The sequence below is a fragment of the Artemia sp. Qi Xiang Cuo genome, chromosome 17 (assembly GCF_049724085.1).
Source record: "Artemia sp. Qi Xiang Cuo chromosome 17, ASM4972408v1, whole genome shotgun sequence".
Lineage (NCBI taxonomy): Eukaryota > Metazoa > Arthropoda > Branchiopoda > Anostraca > Artemiidae > Artemia > Artemia sp. Qi Xiang Cuo.
Window position 1 is genome coordinate 15,344,559 of NC_142810.1, and position 18,834 is coordinate 15,363,392.

The window sequence follows — 18,834 nt, forward strand, 5'->3', positions numbered from 1 at the left end:
TGTTAATTCTTTAATTTTTTTTTACAACAATAAATTTTTTAAGGCATTACCAAATTTTGTCTGTGTTGCCACGTTGAACCGTGGAAATCAAAACAATAAGGAATGTTTTAAGGCACTACTAAATATTTGTCAGTGTTGCCATGTTAAACCGTGAAATCAATAAGCAAAACTAAGTTGTTAAATTTGACATCACTTTTCGTCCGCAAAAATTCAAACATTAATTGAATGAATGAATGAATGAATTTTATTAATAACCTGTCTTAAACGAGCACAAACAAAAAAGAAAGAAAAAGCAAAACTGGCAAGAAAAAAAAATACAAACAGAAAGAACTACATAATACCATAACTATTTGAGGTGGGCCCACTCGTGATCCAGAAGCTCTAGTTTTTTCACTTAATTCTGAATTACCTCCTCCACGGCACTCAGAGGCTCAACAATTCCATATTTCACAACAATATGGCGGTTTCTAACAAAAGGCGGCACTTGAAGAAGATATCGGGCATACTTGAAAAATACGACATACTTGAAAATGTCTTTCTTGTTTCGTGCACTCAGGAGCTTATTTTTATAAGTTTCAGGAGCTTAGTTTTTTATAATTTGGTTAGTTTTAAAGACAACTACAACTTCGAAGAAAAGCTATACCTTCTTAAGCAGTTTGTACCGTGTGTTTTAGTTTATTTTTGCTGATTTGTCAGCCACGTTTCTTTTTATTTATTGGGCACCTGCTACTACTAAAAAACTGTTTTGTATAACTGCATATGGAGGTTTACCATTAAAAATACCTCGAAATATATACCTCGAGCCATCAAAATACCTCTCAGCTATGCTTGCTTGTGGCACATTAGCTTCAGCATGCATTCCAACTCGCATAACTGATACTGCTGCTTCTTTGCTTGGTAATGTTCTTTCATCGTTGACTTTGGTGCAAAATTCTGTTTTGATGAGTGATATCGCAGACTATTTACCGGTTTTTTTCTGTGTATGATTTTTCTGACTCCTTACCTAGGAGGCTCCAAGGAGCTCGTTTTTCATCTTTAAAATTTAATGGTCAGGAGTTGGCTCTTCTTAGATCGCGGTTGGCAGATCATTCTTGGGCTATTTTTGAAAATTAATCTGATGTAGATTGTCTTTTTAATTCTTTTTATGACTCTTTGAAAGAAATTATATTGGATACTTGTTATGCATCCCAGTTGAATTACAAAAGAGTTTACAAATCGGTTTGCCGGAGGGCCAAATCGAAATTTTACTATAGTAAATCCTCTGCGTGCGGTAAACCCACTAAGAAAACATGGCAAGTAATCAATTCTGCTATCAGGCCATCTCTTCGGCCCCCTTCTGTCCATTTAAGTGTTTTGATTGATGGTAAAATGGTAGAGGGTGATCTGAAAGTGCAAGACGCACTTACTTCTTACTTTACTAATATCGGGGAAACTACTGTCTTTTGTATAAGTCCTTCTTCTTCTCTAAATAATTATAGGTCTTATCTTGGACCTCCTTGTCTTAAATCAATGGCTTTGGAGCCTATCTGTGAAGTTAAAATAGCCAGAATTGTTAATGCTTTGGAGGGTTCTTCGTCTTCTGGTCCAGACCGTATTTCTAATAAAGGTTCTCAAGTTCATTCTTCCTGTCATCGCTTCTGCTCTTATGAGACTTGTCAATATGTCTTTTGGAAAGGGTGTCTTCCCAAATGCTTTAAAGCGTGCCCGTGTTATTATACTTTTTAAAGGTGGATCACGGAATGACACTGCTAGTTATAGTCCGATATCTCTCTTATCAGTTTTTAATAACAAATTTTAAAAAGCTATGCTTTCTCGACTTCTTGATTTTCTTAATTCTAAACATTTTTTTCGTGATTCTCAGTTTGGTTTTAGGGCAAAGCACTCAACTGAGCATGCATTTGTGAATCTTCTGAACTATATACATACATCTCTTTACTCTGGTCTGATATCTGCTGCTCTTTTTCTCGATGTACGAAAAGCATTTGATTCAATAACACAGAAGATTCTTCTTTGGAAACTATCCCTTATTGGAATACGAGGGAGTACATATTCTGAATTTCTATCATATTTATCTGGTCGAGTTATCTCGGTTGATCCTCTCTTTTCCAACCCCTCTGAAATAGAGTTTGGCGTTCCACAAGGATCTGTGATTGGGCCGATACTCTTTTTAATTTATGTTAACGACTTATAAATGCGGTTAAAAATCTAAAAGCTACCACTTGCTGTCGTCTTTGTCAACCTGCAACTGTCACTAATTGTGACAAGAGTTCGTCTTTCTCTGATACACTTATAGCTTCTGCTGATGACAGTACTCTTGGCACAGCCGGTAGAACTGAGTCCGATCTCCGTTCAAACGTGATTGCCCTTTTTGAAAGAGTTACTCAGTGGTTCGATGTTAATTATCTTGCCATAAATATTGGAAATTCATGTTTTCTTATTTTCTCAAGAGTTTCAAGGGCTTGTTCTGGTTTAAATCAAGTATTTGTATCGAGGGGTTTCCTTAATAGGCCTAAGGATCGTTGCGTCTGATTCCTAAACATCTTGCTTGATGAAAATCTCTCCTTCAAGCCTCGTATTGACCTCATTAAAATGAAAGTCACCAGAAGCCTTGGGATCCCTAAAAAATTGAAATACATTTTTCCAGGGTCAATTCTTAGACTCCCATTTTACAGCCTAGTTCAGCCTTGGGTGTCATACTCTTCTATTATTTGGATGTCAACTTTTCCCTCATCACTGAAGCCACCTTCAAAACTATATGATAAAGCAAGGACTCTGATACAGAATACTAAGTGTTCCGTACTTAAACCCTTGCTTGACCAGAATCCTTGGGATCCCTAAAAAATTGAAACACATTTTTCCAGGGTCAATTCTTAGACTCCTATTCTACAGCCTAGTTCAGCCTTATGTGTCATACTCTTCTATTATTTAGATGCCAACTTTTCCCTCATCACTGGAGTCACTTTCAAAACTATATGATAAAGCAAGGACTCTGATACAGAATACTAAGTGTTCCGTACTTAAACCCTTGCTTGACCAGAATCCTTGGGATCCCTAAAAAATTGAAACACATTTTTCCAGGGTCAATTCTTAGACTCCTATTCTACAGCCTAGTTCAGCCTTATGTGTCATACTCTTCTATTATTTAGATGCCAACTTTTCCCTCATCACTGGAGTCACTTTCAAAACTATATGATAAAGCAAGGACTCTGATACAGAATACTAAGTGTTCCGTACTTAAACCCTTGCTTGACCAGAATCCTTGGGATCCCTAAAATATTGAAACACATTTTTCCAGGGTCAATTCTTAGACTCCTATTCTACAGCCTAGTTCAGCCTTATGTGTCATACTCTTCTATTATTTAGATGCCAACTTTTCCCTCATCACTGGAGTCACTTTCAAAACTATATGATAAAGCAAGGACTCTGATACAGAATACTAAGTGTTCCGTACTGAAACCCTTGCTTGACCAGAATCCTTGGGATCCCTAAAAGATTGAAACACATTTTTCCAGGGTCAATTCTTAGACTCCTATTCTACAGCCTAGTTCAGCCTTATGTGTCATACTCTTCTATTATTTAGATGCCAACTTTTCCCTCATCACTGGAGTCACTTTCAAAACTATATGATAAAGCAAGGACTCTGATACAGAATACTAAGTGTTCCGTACTTAAACCCTTGCTTGACCAGAATCCTTGGGATCCCTAAAAAATTGAAACACATTTTTCCAGGGTCAATTCTTAGACTCCTATTCTACAGCCTAGTTCAGCCTTGGGTGTCATACTCTTCTATTATTTAGATGCCAACTTTTCCCTCATCACTGAAATCACTTTCAAAACTATATGATAAAGCAAGGACTCTGATACAGAATACTAAGTGTTTCGTACTTAAACCCTTGCTTGACCAGAATCCTTGGGATCCCTAAAAAATTGAAACACATTTTTCCAGGGTCAATTCTTAGACTCCTATTCTACAGCCTAGTTCAGCCTTAGGTGTCATACTCTTCTATTATTTAGATGCCAACTTTTCCCTCGTCACTGAAATCACTTTCAAAACTATATGATAAAGCAAGGACTCTGATACAGAATACTAAGTGTTCCGTACTTAAACCCTTGCTTGACCAGAATCCTTGGGATCCTTAAAAGATTGAAACACATTTTTCCAGGGTCAATTCTTAGACTCCTATTCTACAGCCTAGTTCAGCCTTATGTTTCATACTCTTCTATTATTTAGATTAGATGCCAACTTTTCCCTCATCACTGAAGTCACTTTCAAAACTATATGATAAAGCAAGGACTCTGATACAGAATATTAAGTATTCCGTACTTAAACCCTTGCTTGACCAGAATCCTTGGGATCCCTAAAAAATTGAAACACATTTTTCCAGGGTCAATTCTTAGACTCCTATTCTACAGCCTACTTCAGCCTTAGGTGTCATACTCTTCTATTATTTAGATGCCAACTTTTCCCTCATCACTGAAATCACTTTCAAAACTATATGATAAAGCAAGGACTCTGATACAGAATACTAAGTGTTCCGTACTTAAACCCTTGCTTGACCAGAATCCTTGGGATCCCTAAAAGATTGAAACACATTTTTCCAGGGTCAATTCTTAGACTCCTATTCTACAGCCTAGTTCAGCCTTATGTGTCATACTCTTCTATTATTTAGATGCCAACTTTTCCCTCATCACTGAAATCACTTTCAAAACTATATGATAAAGCAAGGACTCTGATACAGAATACTAAGTGTTCCGTACTTAAACCCTTGCTTGACCAGAATCCTTGGGATCCCTAAAAGATTGAAACACATTTTTCCAGGGTCAATTCTTAGACTCCTATTCTACAGCCTAGTTCAGCCTTATGTGTCATACTCTTCTATTATTTAGATGCCAACTTTTCCCTCATCACTGAAATCACTTTCAAAACTATATGATAAAGCAAGGACTCTGATACAGAATACTAAGTGTTCCGTACTTAAACCCTTGCTTGACCAGAATCCTTGGGATCCCTAAAAAATTGAAACACATTTTTCCAGGGTCAATTCTTAGACTCCTATTCTACAGCCTAGTTCAGCCTTATGTGTCATACTCTTCTATTATTTAGATGCCAACTTTTCCCTCATCACTGGAGTCACTTTCAAAACTATATGATAAAGCAAGGACTCTGATACAGAATACTAAGTGTTCCGTACTTAAACCCTTGCTTGACCAGAATCCTTGGGATCCCTAAAAGATTGAAACACATTTTTCCAGGGTCAATTCTTAGACTCCTATTCTACAGCCTAGTTCAGCCTTATGTGTCATACTCTTCTATTATTTAGATGCCAACTTTTCCCTCATCACTGGAGTCACTTTCAAAACTATATGATAAAGCAAGGACTCTGATACAGAATACTAAGTGTTCAGTACTGAAACCCTTGCTTGACCAGAATCCTTGGGATCCCTAAAAGATTGAAACACATTTTTCCAGGGTCAATTCTTAGACTCCTATTCTACAGCCTAGTTCAGCCTTATGTGTCATACTCTTCTATTATTTAGATGCCAACTTTTCCCTCATCACTGGAGTCACTTTCAAAACTATATGATAAAGCAAGGACTCTGATACAGAATACTAAGTGTTCCGTACTGAAACCCTTGCTTGACCAGAATCCTTGGGATCCCTAAAAGATTGAAACACATTTTTCCAGGGTCAATTCTTAGACTCCTATTCTACAGCCTAGTTCAGCCTTATGTGTCATACTCTTCTATTATTTAGATGCCAACTTTTCCCTCATCACTGGAGTCACTTTCAAAACTATATGATAAAGCAAGGACTCTGATACAGAATACTAAGTGTTCCGTACTTAAACCCTTGCTTGACCAGAATCCTTGGGATCCCTAAAAGATTGAAACACAATTTTCCAGGGTCAATTCTTAGACTCCTATTCTACAGCCTAGTTCAGCCTTATGTGTCATACTCTTCTATTATTTAGATGCCAACTTTTCCCTCATCACTGGAGTCACTTTCAAAACTATATGATAAAGCAAGGACTCTGATACAGAATACTAAGTGTTCCGTACTTAAACCCTTGCTTGACCAGAATCCTTGGGATCCCTAAAAGATTGAAACACATTTTTCCAGGGTCAATTCTTAGACTCCTATTCTACAGCCTAGTTCAGCCTTATGTGTCATACTCTTCTATTATTTAGATGCCAACTTTTCCCTCATCACTGGAGTCACTTTCAAAACTATATGATAAAGCAAGGACTCTGATACAGAATACTAAGTGTTCCGTACTTAAACCCTTGCTTGACCAGAATCCTTGGGATCCCTAAAAGATTGAAACACATTTTTCCAGGGTCAATTCTTAGACTCCTATTCTACAGCCTAGTTCAGCCTTATGTGTCATACTCTTCTATTATTTAGATGCCAACTTTTCCCTCATCACTGGAGTCACTTTCAAAACTATATGATAAAGCAAGGACTCTGATACAGAATACTAAGTGTTCCGTACTTAAACCCTTGCTTGACCAGAATCCTTGGGATCCCTAAAAAATTGAAACACATTTTTCCAGGGTCAATTCTTAGACTCCTATTCTACAGCCTAGTTCAGCCTTAGGTGTCATACTCTTCTATTATTTAGATGCCAACTTTTCCCTCATCACTGAAATCACTTTCAAAACTATCAAGGAGGCACACTTGTGCCTCTATAAAGAGGCGACCCACCACAATGTTAAGCGATTTCAGGTCCTAGAGGTCGCAGAGAGACGGCGGTAATTGCATTTTGTAGCCCAAGCTCAAACTAAGAAACTTGCAAAATTTCATCCTCCTCCGACTTTATCTTCATGGGGTAAACTGGGCCGGAAGTTTGGACCCTCCCACCACAGCCCCCTTTAACGTTGTCCGATTCGGCTGAAATTTAGAGGTTAAGCTTTCCTAGGGCCCGGGAGCTTATCCTCGAAATTTCAGCTCAATCCGATTACTCCTTCCCTGTTTTCAAAAAACCAAATATAGCCACTTAAAATTCATTTCTTTTTTTTTTGTTAGCCACGCCTACAGGCCACAGTTGGCAACGGATCCGGTTGAATGAGGACTCATTCGAAGCAGAATTCGACCTGTTAGGGCCTTTTGATATTTTCAGACCGAAAAAATTATCCCCCGAATTTACATTTACGAAAAACCTCGTTTTCCTATATTAGCCCATGTTACTTTTTCCCTCCACCACCCCCCCTTTCCCATTGTCTGATCGGGTTTAAATTTAGAGGATAAGCTTTCCTGGGGCCTGGGAGCTTATCGTCGAAATTTCAGCTCAATCTGATCACTCCTTCCCTGTTTTCCAAAAACCACATATCAAGATTTTTGGGAATTTGCTTGCGTCGAAAATACCTTCTATTTGCTAAACAACAATTACTATTGTCTTTGTATAGTCCAGCGGCTGAGACTTCAGACTTTCAAGCGGAAAACTCGGGTTCGATTCACCATCAGAGCAACTTTTTTATATACTTTGAAAAGAAACTCAGTTTCTTTTTTAAATTATTTGAAAAAAATTACGTTTTCTAAAGAGTTAAAGAGGCTGAGTTACAAGGTCGACCCTTAAAACGTACAGGGATTAGGAGGCACAGTTGGGGGGCTGTTAAAGAGGCTGAGTCACAAGTTCGAACCTTAAAACGTACAGGGATTAGGAGGCACCCTGTACGACGTGATTTGAGTATTCAGGAATTAAAAGCCTTAACACAAGAATGTTCAAGAGCGGGGGGTTTGGGGGGCGGAAGCCCCCCAACTTTAACTCCTGACACGATCAGCTAACAGTTAGTCAAGCAATAATAAGTAATAAACTGTACAAAAACGTGCAGAAATTATTTGAAAAAAACTACGTTTTCTAAAGAGTTAAAGAGGCTGAGTTACAAGGTCAACCCTTAAAACGTAAAGGGATTAGGAGGCACAGTTGGGGGTCATTTAAAGTGGCTGAGTCACAAGTTCTAACATTAAAACGTACTGGTATTAGGAGGCACCCTGTACGACGTTATTTTATTATTCAGTAATTAAAAGCCTTAAAATAATAATGTTCAAGAGCGGGGGGTTTGGGGGGCGGCAGCCCCCCAACTTTAACTCCTGACACGATCAGCTAACAGTTAGTCAAGCAATAATAAGTAATAAACTGTACAAAAACGTGCAGAAATTATTTGAAAAAAACTACGTTTTCTAAAGAGTTAAAGAGGCTGAGTTACAAGGTCGAACATTAAAACGTACAGGGATTAGGAGGCACAGTTGGGGGGCTGCCGCCCCCAAACCCCCGCTTTCGCAGCCTTTAAATATAAAAAAAATTTCTTTAAACTGAAAGTAAGGAGCGACATTAAAACTTAAAACGAACAGAAATTATTCCGTATATGAAAGAGGCTGTGCCCTCCTCAACGCCTCGCTCTTTACGCTAAAGTTTGACTTTCTCACAACTCTTTTTTAAACAATAAAAACTTTAGCGTAAAGAGCGAGGCGTTGAGGAGGGCACAGCCTCTTTCATATACGGAATAATTTCTGTTCGTTTTAAGTTTTAATGTCGCTCCTTACTTTCAGTTTAAAGAAATTTTTTTTTATATTTAAAGGCTGCGAAAGCGGGGGTTTGGGGGCGGCAGCCCCCCAACTGTGCCTCCTAATCCCTGTACGTTTTAAGGTTCGACCTTGTAACTCAGCCTCTTTAACTCTTTAGAAAACGTAGTTTTTTTCAAATAATATGATAAAGCAAGGACTCTGATACAGAATACTAAGTGTTCCGTACTTAAACCCTTGCTTGACCAGAATCCTTGGGATCCCTAAAAAATTGAAACACATTTTTCCAGGGTCAATTCTTAGACTCCTATTCTACAGCCTAGTTCAGCCTTATGTGTCATACTCTTCTATTATTTAGATGCCAACTTTTCCCTCATCACTGGAGTCACTTTCAAAACTATATGATAAAGCAAGGACTCTGATACAGAATACTAAGTGTTCCGTACTTAAACCCTTGCTTGACCAGAATCCTTGGGATCCCTAAAAGATTGAAACACATTTTTCCAGGGTCAATTCTTAGACTCCTATTCTACAGCCTAGTTCAGCCTTATGTGTCATACTCTTCTATTATTTAGATGCCAACTTTTCCCTCATCACTGGAGTCACTTTCAAAACTATATGATAAAGCAAGGACTCTGATACAGAATACTAAGTGTTCCGTACTTAAACCCTTGCTTGACCAGAATCCTTGGGATCCCTAAAAAATTGAAACACATTTTTCCAGGGTCAATTCTTAGACTCCTATTCTACAGCCTAGTTCAGCCTTAGGTGTCATACTCTTCTATTATTTAGATGCCAACTTTTCCCTCATCACTGAAATCACTTTCAAAACTATATGATAAAGCAAGGACTCTGATACAGAATACTAAGTGTTCCGTACTTAAACCCTTGCTTGACCAGAATCCTTGGGATCCCTAAAAAATTGAAACACATTTTTCCAGGGTCAATTCTTAGACTCCTATTCTACAGCCTAGTTCAGCCTTGGGTGTCATACTCTTCTATTATTTAGATGCCAACTTTTCCCTCATCACTGAAATCACTTTCAAAACTATATGATAAAGCAAGGACTCTGATACAGAATACTAAGTGTTCCGTACTTAAACCCTTGCTTGACCAGAATCCTTGGGATCCCTAAAAGATTGAAACACATTTTTCCAGGGTCAATTCTTAGACTCCTATTCTACAGCCTAGTTCAGCCTTATGTGTCATACTCTTCTATTATTTAGATGCCAACTTTTCCCTCATCACTGGAGTCACTTTCAAAACTATATGATAAAGCAAGGACTCTGATACAGAATACTAAGTGTTCCGTACTTAAACCCTTGCTTGACCAGAATCCTTGGGATCCCTAAAAAATTGAAACACATTTTTCCAGGGTCAATTCTTAGACTCCTATTCTACAGCCTAGTTCAGCCTTAGGTGTCATACTCTTCTATTATTTAGATGCCAACTTTTCCCTCATCACTGAAATCACTTTCAAAACTATATGATAAAGCAAGGACTCTGATACAGAATACTAAGTGTTCCGTACTTAAACCCTTGCTTGACCAGAATCCTTGGGATCCCTAAAAGATTGAAACACATTTTTCCAGGGTCAATTCTTAGACTCCTATTCTACAGCCTAGTTCAGCCTTATGTGTCATACTCTTCTATTATTTAGATGCCAACTTTTCCCTCATCACTGGAGTCACTTTCAAAACTATATGATAAAGCAAGGACTCTGATACAGAATACTAAGTGTTCCGTACTTAAACCCTTGCTTGACCAGAATCCTTGGGATCCCTAAAAAATTGAAACACATTTTTCCAGGGTCAATTCTTAGACTCCTATTCTACAGCCTAGTTCAGCCTTATGTGTCATACTCTTCTATTATTTAGATGCCAACTTTTCCCTCATCACTGGAGTCACTTTCAAAACTATATGATAAAGCAAGGACTCTGATACAGAATACTAAGTGTTCCGTACTTAAACCCTTGCTTGACCAGAATCCTTGGGATCCCTAAAAGATTGAAACACATTTTTCCAGGGTCAATTCTTAGACTCCTATTCTACAGCCTAGTTCAGCCTTATGTGTCATACTCTTCTATTATTTAGATGCCAACTTTTCCCTCATCACTGGAGTCACTTTCAAAACTATATGATAAAGCAAGGACTCTGATACAGAATACTAAGTGTTCCGTACTTAAACCCTTGCTTGACCAGAATCCTTGGGATCCCTAAAAAATTGAAACACATTTTTCCAGGGTCAATTCTTAGACTCCTATTCTACAGCCTAGTTCAGCCTTATGTGTCATACTCTTCTATTATTTAGATGCCAACTTTTCCCTCATCACTGGAGTCACTTTCAAAACTATATGATAAAGCAAGGACTCTGATACAGAATACTAAGTGTTCCGTACTTAAACCCTTGCTTGACCAGAATCCTTGGGATCCCTAAAAAATTGAAACACATTTTTCCAGGGTCAATTCTTAGACTCCTATTCTACAGCCTAGTTCAGCCTTAGGTGTCATACTCTTCTATTATTTAGATGCCAACTTTTCCCTCATCACTGAATTCACTTTCAAAACTATATGATAAAGCAAGGACTCTGATACAGAATACTAAGTGTTCCGTACTTAAACCCTTGCTTGACCAGAATCCTTGGGATCCCTAAAACATTGAAACACATTTTTCCAGGGTCAATTCTTAGACTCCTATTCTACAGCCTAGTTCAGCCTTATGTGTCATACTCTTCTATTATTTAGATGCCAACTTTTCCCTCATCACTGGAGTCACTTTCAAAACTATATGATAAAGCAAGGACTCTGATACAGAATATTAAGTGTTCCGTACTTAAACCCTTGCTTGACCAGAATCCTTGGGATCCCTAAAAAATTGAAACACATTTTTCCAGGGTCAATTCTTAGACTCCTATTCTACAGCCTAGTTCAGCCTTAGGTGTCATACTCTTCTATTATTTAGATGCCAACTTTTCCCTCATCACTGAAATCACTTTCAAAACTATATGATAAAGCAAGGACTCTGATACAGAATACTAATTGTTCCGTACTTAAACCCTTGCTTGACCAGAATCCTTGGGATCCCTAAAAGATTGAAACACATTTTTCCAGGGTCAATTCTTAGACTCCTATTCTACAGCCTAGTTCAGCCTTATGTGTCATACTCTTCTATTATTTAGATGCCAACTTTTCCCTCATCACTGAAGTCACTTTCAAAACTATATGATAAAGCAAGGACTCTGATACAGAATATTAAGTATTCCGTACTTAAACCCTTGCTTGACCAGAATCCTTGGGATCCCTAAAAAATTGAAACACATTTTTCCAGGGTCAATTCTTAAACTCCCATTCTACAGCCTAGTTCAGCCTTATGTGTCATACTCTTCTATTATTTAGATGCCAACTTTTCCCTCATCACTGGAGTCACTTTCAAAACTATATGATAAAGCAAGGACTCTGATACAGAATACTAAGTGTTCCGTACTGAAACCCTTGCTTGACCAGAATCCTTGGGATCCCTAAAAGATTGAAACACATTTTTCCAGGGTCAATTCTTAGACTCCTATTCTACAGCCTAGTTCAGCCTTATGTGTCATACTCTTCTATTATTTAGATGCCAACTTTTCCCTCATCACTGGAGTCACTTTCAAAACTATATGATAAAGCAAGGACTCTGATACAGAATACTAAGTGTTCCGTACTTAAACCCTTGCTTGACCAGAATCCTTGGGATCCCTAAAAAATTGAAACACATTTTTCCAGGGTCAATTCTTAGACTCCTATTCTACAGCCTAGTTCAGCCTTATGTGTCATACTCTTCTATTATTTAGATGCCAACTTTTCCCTCATCACTGGAGTCACTTTCAAAACTATATGATAAAGCAAGGACTCTGATACAGAATACTAAGTGTTCCGTACTTAAACCCTTGCTTGACCAGAATCCTTGGGATCCTAAAAATTGAAACACATTTTTCCAGGGTCAATTCTTAGACTCCTATTCTACAGCCTAGTTCAGCCTTAGGTGTCATACTCTTCTATTATTTAGATGCCAACTTTTCCCTCATCACTGAAATCACTTTCAAAACTATATGATAAAGCAAGGACTCTGATACAGAATACTAAGTGTTCCCTACTTAAACCCTTGCTTGACCAGAATCCTTGGGATCCCTAAAAAATTGAAACACATTTTTCCAGGGTCAATTCTTAGACTCCTATTCTACAGCCTAGTTCAGCCTTAGGTGTCATACTGTTCTATTATTTGGATGTCAACTTTTCCCTCGTCAATGAAAACACTTTCAAAACTATATGATTAAGCAAGGACTGTGATACAGGACACTAAGTGTTCCCTACTTAAATCCTTGCTTGACCAGAATCCTTGGGATCCCTAAAAAATTGAAACACATTTTTCCAGGGTCAATTCTTAAACTCCCATTCTACAGCCTAGTTCAGCCTTAGGTGTCATATTCTTCTATTATTTGGATGTCAACTTTTCCCTCGTCACTGGAGCAACTTTCAAAACTATATGATAAAGCAAGGACTCTTATACAGGATACTAACTGTTCCCAACTTAAACCCTTGTATGACTTGCGATCTCTCTATTTTCTGTCTTGTGCTTCTTTTAATTTTATAGGTTACATGGCCAGCTTCCTGCTGCCCTATGTAATAATATATTTTTTATTTCCAAGCAATCAGCTCCTTTTTCTGCACTTCCAATAATTTAAAAATACCTTACAATGTATTTTCTGTTCGTTTTAATTTTTGATGCTGCTCCTTTCTTTCAGTCGAAAAACTTGTTTTTTTTTACTTTAAGATGAACCCAATCATTTACCTAATATTTTCTGTTCGTTTTAATTTTTGATGCTGCTCCTTTCTTTCAGTCGAAAAACTTGTTTTTTTTTACTTTAAGATGAACCCAATCATTTACCTAATATTTTCTGTTCGTTTTAATTTTTGATGCTGCTCCTTTCTTTCAGTCGAAAAACTTGTTTTTTTTTACTTTAAGATGAACCCAATCATTTACCTAATATTTTCTGTTCGTTTTAATTTTTGATGCTGCTCCTTTCTTTCAGTCGAAAAACTTGTTTTTTTTTACTTTAAGATGAACCCAATCATTTACCTAATATTTTCTGTTCGTTTTAATTTTTGATGCTGCTCCTTTCTTTCAGTCGAAAAACTTGTTTTTTTTTACTTTAAGATGAACCCAATCATTTACCTAATATTTTCTGTTCGTTTTAATTTTTGATGCTGCTCCTTTCTTTCAGTCGAAAAACTTGTTTTTTTTTACTTTAAGATGAACCCAATCATTTACCTAATATTTTCTGTTCGTTTTAATTTTTGATGCTGCTCCTTTCTTTCAGTCGAAAAACTTGTTTTTTTTTACTTTAAGATGAACCCAATCATTTACCTAATATTTTCTGTTAGTTTTAATTTTTGATGCTGCTCCTTTCTTTCAGTCGAAAAACTTGTTTTTTTTTACTTTAAGATGAACCCAATCATTTACCTAATATTTTCTGTTCGTTTTAATTTTTGATGCTGCTCCTTTCTTTCAGTCGAAAAACTTGTTTTTTTTTACTTTAAGATGAACCCAATCATTTACCTAATATTTTCTGTTCGTTTTAATTTTTGATGCTGCTCCTTTCTTTCAGTCGAAAAACTTGTTTTTTTTTATTTAATTTCTGATACTCCGTCAGTACGGCCTGACTTTAACCCTTTGATAGCTTGCAACATGATTTGGAACTCTCTCCGGAGTCTGCGCGGGACTGCCACTCGTTTGATACCTTTAAAAACTATGTTAGAGATTTTCAAGCAAATAATTAATTTTTTTCCCTGATTCTCTGATGAGTTGATGTCTCTGGATTGGTTATGTACTTTATTTGTGTGGGTGGAATCATGTATTACTCCCTTGCCTAGCTTGGATTTTTTTGTGGGGGGGGGGTATTTTTTGGTTTGGCGATGTGAATTTATTATTTAAAAAATGTTTGATGAATGTATTTGTTTTTTGTTTGTTTTTTTAGTTATATTTCTCCCCTGTTTTTTTCCTGGTCATAGAGTCTTACGGGGGAGAATATGTTGATTTTATGTTATTATGATTTTAAGTTACAAATCTAAGATTTGTTTACAATCTAATCTTTGTTTTCAACCACTCAGCTAAAGAGCTTTCATATAAGTAGCAAAAACTGGAATAAGAGTAATGGGTTGGACACTATCAAAACCTTGCGTGTTACCATTCTTTTTTTTTTAAGGGACTAATCAAACCTAATTTCCAACAATTTTGGAACTTGGTTGGGAACGTGGTTGAAAGTAAAAATTTGTTTACAATCTGTTTAAGATTTGGTCACAAATCTAAGATTCTAAGATTCTAAAACATAGTTTTATTTTTAAATAAAACAAAATAAAAACGAATAGATTAAAACATCTAATTTAAAAACAACAAAATAAAGAGCAAAGTGTAAAATAAATTAAAAAGATTATATAGACGCAGTATTCTTTATCACATTTTACATACTCTAACTACTGGTTTTGATAGAAAGTTATCCAAGGAAAACACACCCACTTTTATGTTGATAATGTTATGTAGGCTATGGCGGCTATTATCTAGCCTACGTATTGTAGGTTAGACTAGTCACTTGCTCTTATAAAAAAAATATTCATAAAACTTATTATAATAAAGGTTGAATTAACTAAACTTCGTTAGTTTAAAAAATTGAAAAAACTAATTAATCAAAGAAATTAAAAATCAAGCTGAATGAATAAAATTAAAACCTTAAGCGACCCTGACTTGCAGTACGACTAAATTTAGATTATGTGATGTCGTGGAAAGTAAAGGTGCTTCCCCTGCTGTTCTTCCTTCTTAGTATTAATTAAAAAAAACTTTTCGAAATATAAGTTTTCCAAAGAAAAGTAAAGGCCATTTTAAACTTAAGCTCAGCAGATACCAATACCTTTTAAAATTCAAACTCAAAACGAACAGAGATTATGAATAAACAATCATAGCAAAAACATGCAACAAGTAGTAATATAAATGAATAAATAGATCTTAAAGCGAGTAATGCTTAGATTGAATACTAAAATCAAGCTTAAGACGAAAAAGTATTTTTCCTATTGAAATACAAATGAAACTTAAAACGAACAGAAATAAACAATCAATGCAAACAAACATACAATAGATATTAATGTAAATTAATAAATAAATCTTAAAACGAGTGCAACTTCAATTGAATATGCAAATCAAGCTTGAAACGAACAAAAATCACCACAAACAATAGTTTAGGTATCGCCTCCTTCTCTCACTGTAAAAGTCTAAAACCTACTGCGGCATTGGCGCTTTAATAAAAACGAATTGTATTAGAAATATTTTCCTTCGTGGTTAATATTGAAAATTAAAATTAAAATTACAGTAAAATTTTGAACTGATGAGCTTTCAGCAATTAATATCATTATACATCAAATATTCAGTTTAATTTATTAGCTCTTTTTAAGGTTGTTAAAGACGAATATAGTTTCACTACAAACAAGTGTTTGGATACTGCCTCCTTTCCTAACTTTCTAATAGAAACCAAAAGCCTACTGCGTCATTGGTGCCTAACTGAAAACGGATTATATTACAAATATTTTCTTTTCCAGTTCTTACAGTATTGAAATCAAACATACAATTACAGTGAAATAAATTCTTGAACTGATGGATCTTTCCACAGTTAATATCATTATACATCTAATATTCAATTTGATGTTGTTTATACTTTCCAAGACTGTTCAAGACCCATTTAGTTTTCAGTGGACCACCAATGACGCAGTAGCTTTAAGGCTTTTACAGTGATAGCAGGAGGTCATGCCCAACCTCTTGTTCGTGGTGATTGTTGTTAGTTTCAAGCTTGATTTACATATTCTATTCAAGTTTCACTCGTTTTAAGATTTATTTATCATTTTACATTAATATCTATTGTATGTTTGTTTGCATTGATTGTTTATTTCTGTTCGTTTTAAGTTTCATTTGTATTTCAATAGGAAAAATATTTTTTCGTCTTAAGCTTGATTTTCATATTCAATCTAAGCATTACTCGCTTTAATATCTATTTATTCATTTAAATTATTACTTGTTGTATGTTTTTGCTATGATTGTTTATTTAATTTCTGTTCGTTTTGGGTTTCATTTATTCTTTAATAGTAATTTCTGGTCGTTTTGAGTTTGAATTTTAATAGGTATTTGTATCTGCTGAGCTTAAGTTTAAAATGGCCATTAATTTTCTTTGAAAAAATTATTTTTCGGAGAGTTTTTTTATGTTAATTTTTGTTCGTTTTTTATTGAAAAACATTTAAGTTTTTAAAAATTCCTCATTTCAAAATCAAACTTAAAAAAAAAATCAAATATTCATCAAAGTATCAAAACTGATATCAAAGTAACAATATCAAAGTAAAAAAAAATGGGTTTGTGTCAACCTATGAGTTTTTATTATCTGATGTTTGAACTATTTTCAACAAAATTGCTATCTGAACTAGAACTTTCTATTTTCAAGCAAATGAGCCCTCTCTGAAGTTTATACGAGTATCCCTTCTATAAGAACCGTATATATCCCCAGAGTATAACTTACAAAGCCGGTCCGTGGGCCCTGGGGGGCTGTTTCGACCCTGGAGTTTTAATATATATTGGTTGAACTATTTTTAACAAAAGGGTCACCTGAAATTTTTATCGGAAGGGTTTATCTATCCGATACACCCAAAGGCGTAGAGGGCGGGAGAGGCTAGTTGCCCTCCGATCTTTTTTCACTCTGAGAAAATGAACTTTGGATATCTTTTGACTTAAAAATTGAACTAGAAATTTCAATTTCCAATCGAATGAACCCTCTCTGAAGTTTATATGAGCATCCCTTTCATAAGAACCATATACGCCCCCAGGACAACACTTACAAAGCCTATACCCCGGGCCCTGGGGGGAATTTTTTTAATCTAATTTTTGAACAATTTCCAAAAACTGGCTATCTCAAAATTTGATGCAGACAGGTTTGGGGAAACAAGAGCATGGGATGGGGGGGGGGCTAGTTTAACTCTCTTGACTCTTAAAAAGTAAACTAGAAGTTTTAATTTTCATTCAAATGAGCCCTCTACGAAGTTTATACGAGCATCCCTTTCAGAAGAACCATACTTGCCCTTAGGGCATAACTTAGAACTCCCTCCCTTGTGCCCTGGGGGTTCTGTTGACACCAGATTTTTCTTATCCGACCTTTGAACTATTTTTAACAAAATGTCTATCTTAAAATTTTAATCAGATGGGTTTTGAAAAAGAAGGCGTGGGGGGAAATCTCTGCCCTCGAATCTCTTTTGACTATTAAAAAGTGAGTTCGAACTTTCAATATCCAATCAAATGAGCCCTATCTGAAGTTTATTCGAGCATCTCTTTCATACGAACAATATATGCCCCAGGGCATAAATTACAACGCCTGCCCCCGGGCCCTGGGGGGTTGTGACGACACTGGAATTTTGTTATATGATCTTTGAACTATTTTGAACAAAATAGCTATCTTAAAATTTTTATTGGATGCATTTGGGAAAAAAGGTTTGGGTGGGGGAAGCTGGTTACCCTCTAATATCTTTACACGCTTAAAAAGTGAACTAGAACTTTTAATTTCCAATCAAATGAGCCCTCTCTGAAGTTTATACGAGCATTCCTTCAATAAGAACCTTATATGCCCCCAGGGCATAACTTATAACCCTTGCCCTATGAAGGTTGTGGGGAGAGTGTCCTGCTTAAAGACATAATCTCCAGATCTTTCAACAACGTTGAACAAAATGGCTATATCAAAATTTTATTGAATGTGTTTGGGGAAATGGTGGGTGTGGAAGGGGTGTCAGTTGCCTTAAAGTCACTTTCGACTATTAAAAAGGGAACTAGCCATTTAAATTTCCAATCGAATGAGCCCTTTTTGAAGTTTATACGACAACGTTGTATTTACAAAACATTATATGCCCCCAGGGCATAACTTACAACCCTTGCCCTGAGGGCTGTGTGGGTGTTGTCCTCCTCAAAGAGCTAATTTCCAGAACTTTAAACTACGTTTAATAAAATGGCTATCTCAAAATTTTGATTGGATGTGCTTAGGGAAAAGGTGGGCGTGAGAGGGGAGCTAGTTGTCCTCCAATCACTTTCGACTATTAAAAAGGGCACTAGCCCTTTGAATTTTGAATCGAATGAGTCTTTTTTGAAGTTTTTACGACAACGCTTTCTATAAAAACCTTATATGCCCCCAGGGCATAACTTAAAACCCTTGCCTTGAGGGTTGTGTTGGGAGTGTCCTCATCAAAAACAAATTTTCTAT

General features: G+C 36.2%; 1 protein-coding gene across 1 annotated transcript in view; it reads left to right on the forward strand.

Annotated features, from left to right (window-relative positions):
• The window catches only part of LOC148941939 (uncharacterized), a 35,981-nt gene that overhangs the window by 15,839 nt on the left and 1,308 nt on the right, over positions 1 to 18,834 (forward strand). The window lies entirely within an intron of this gene.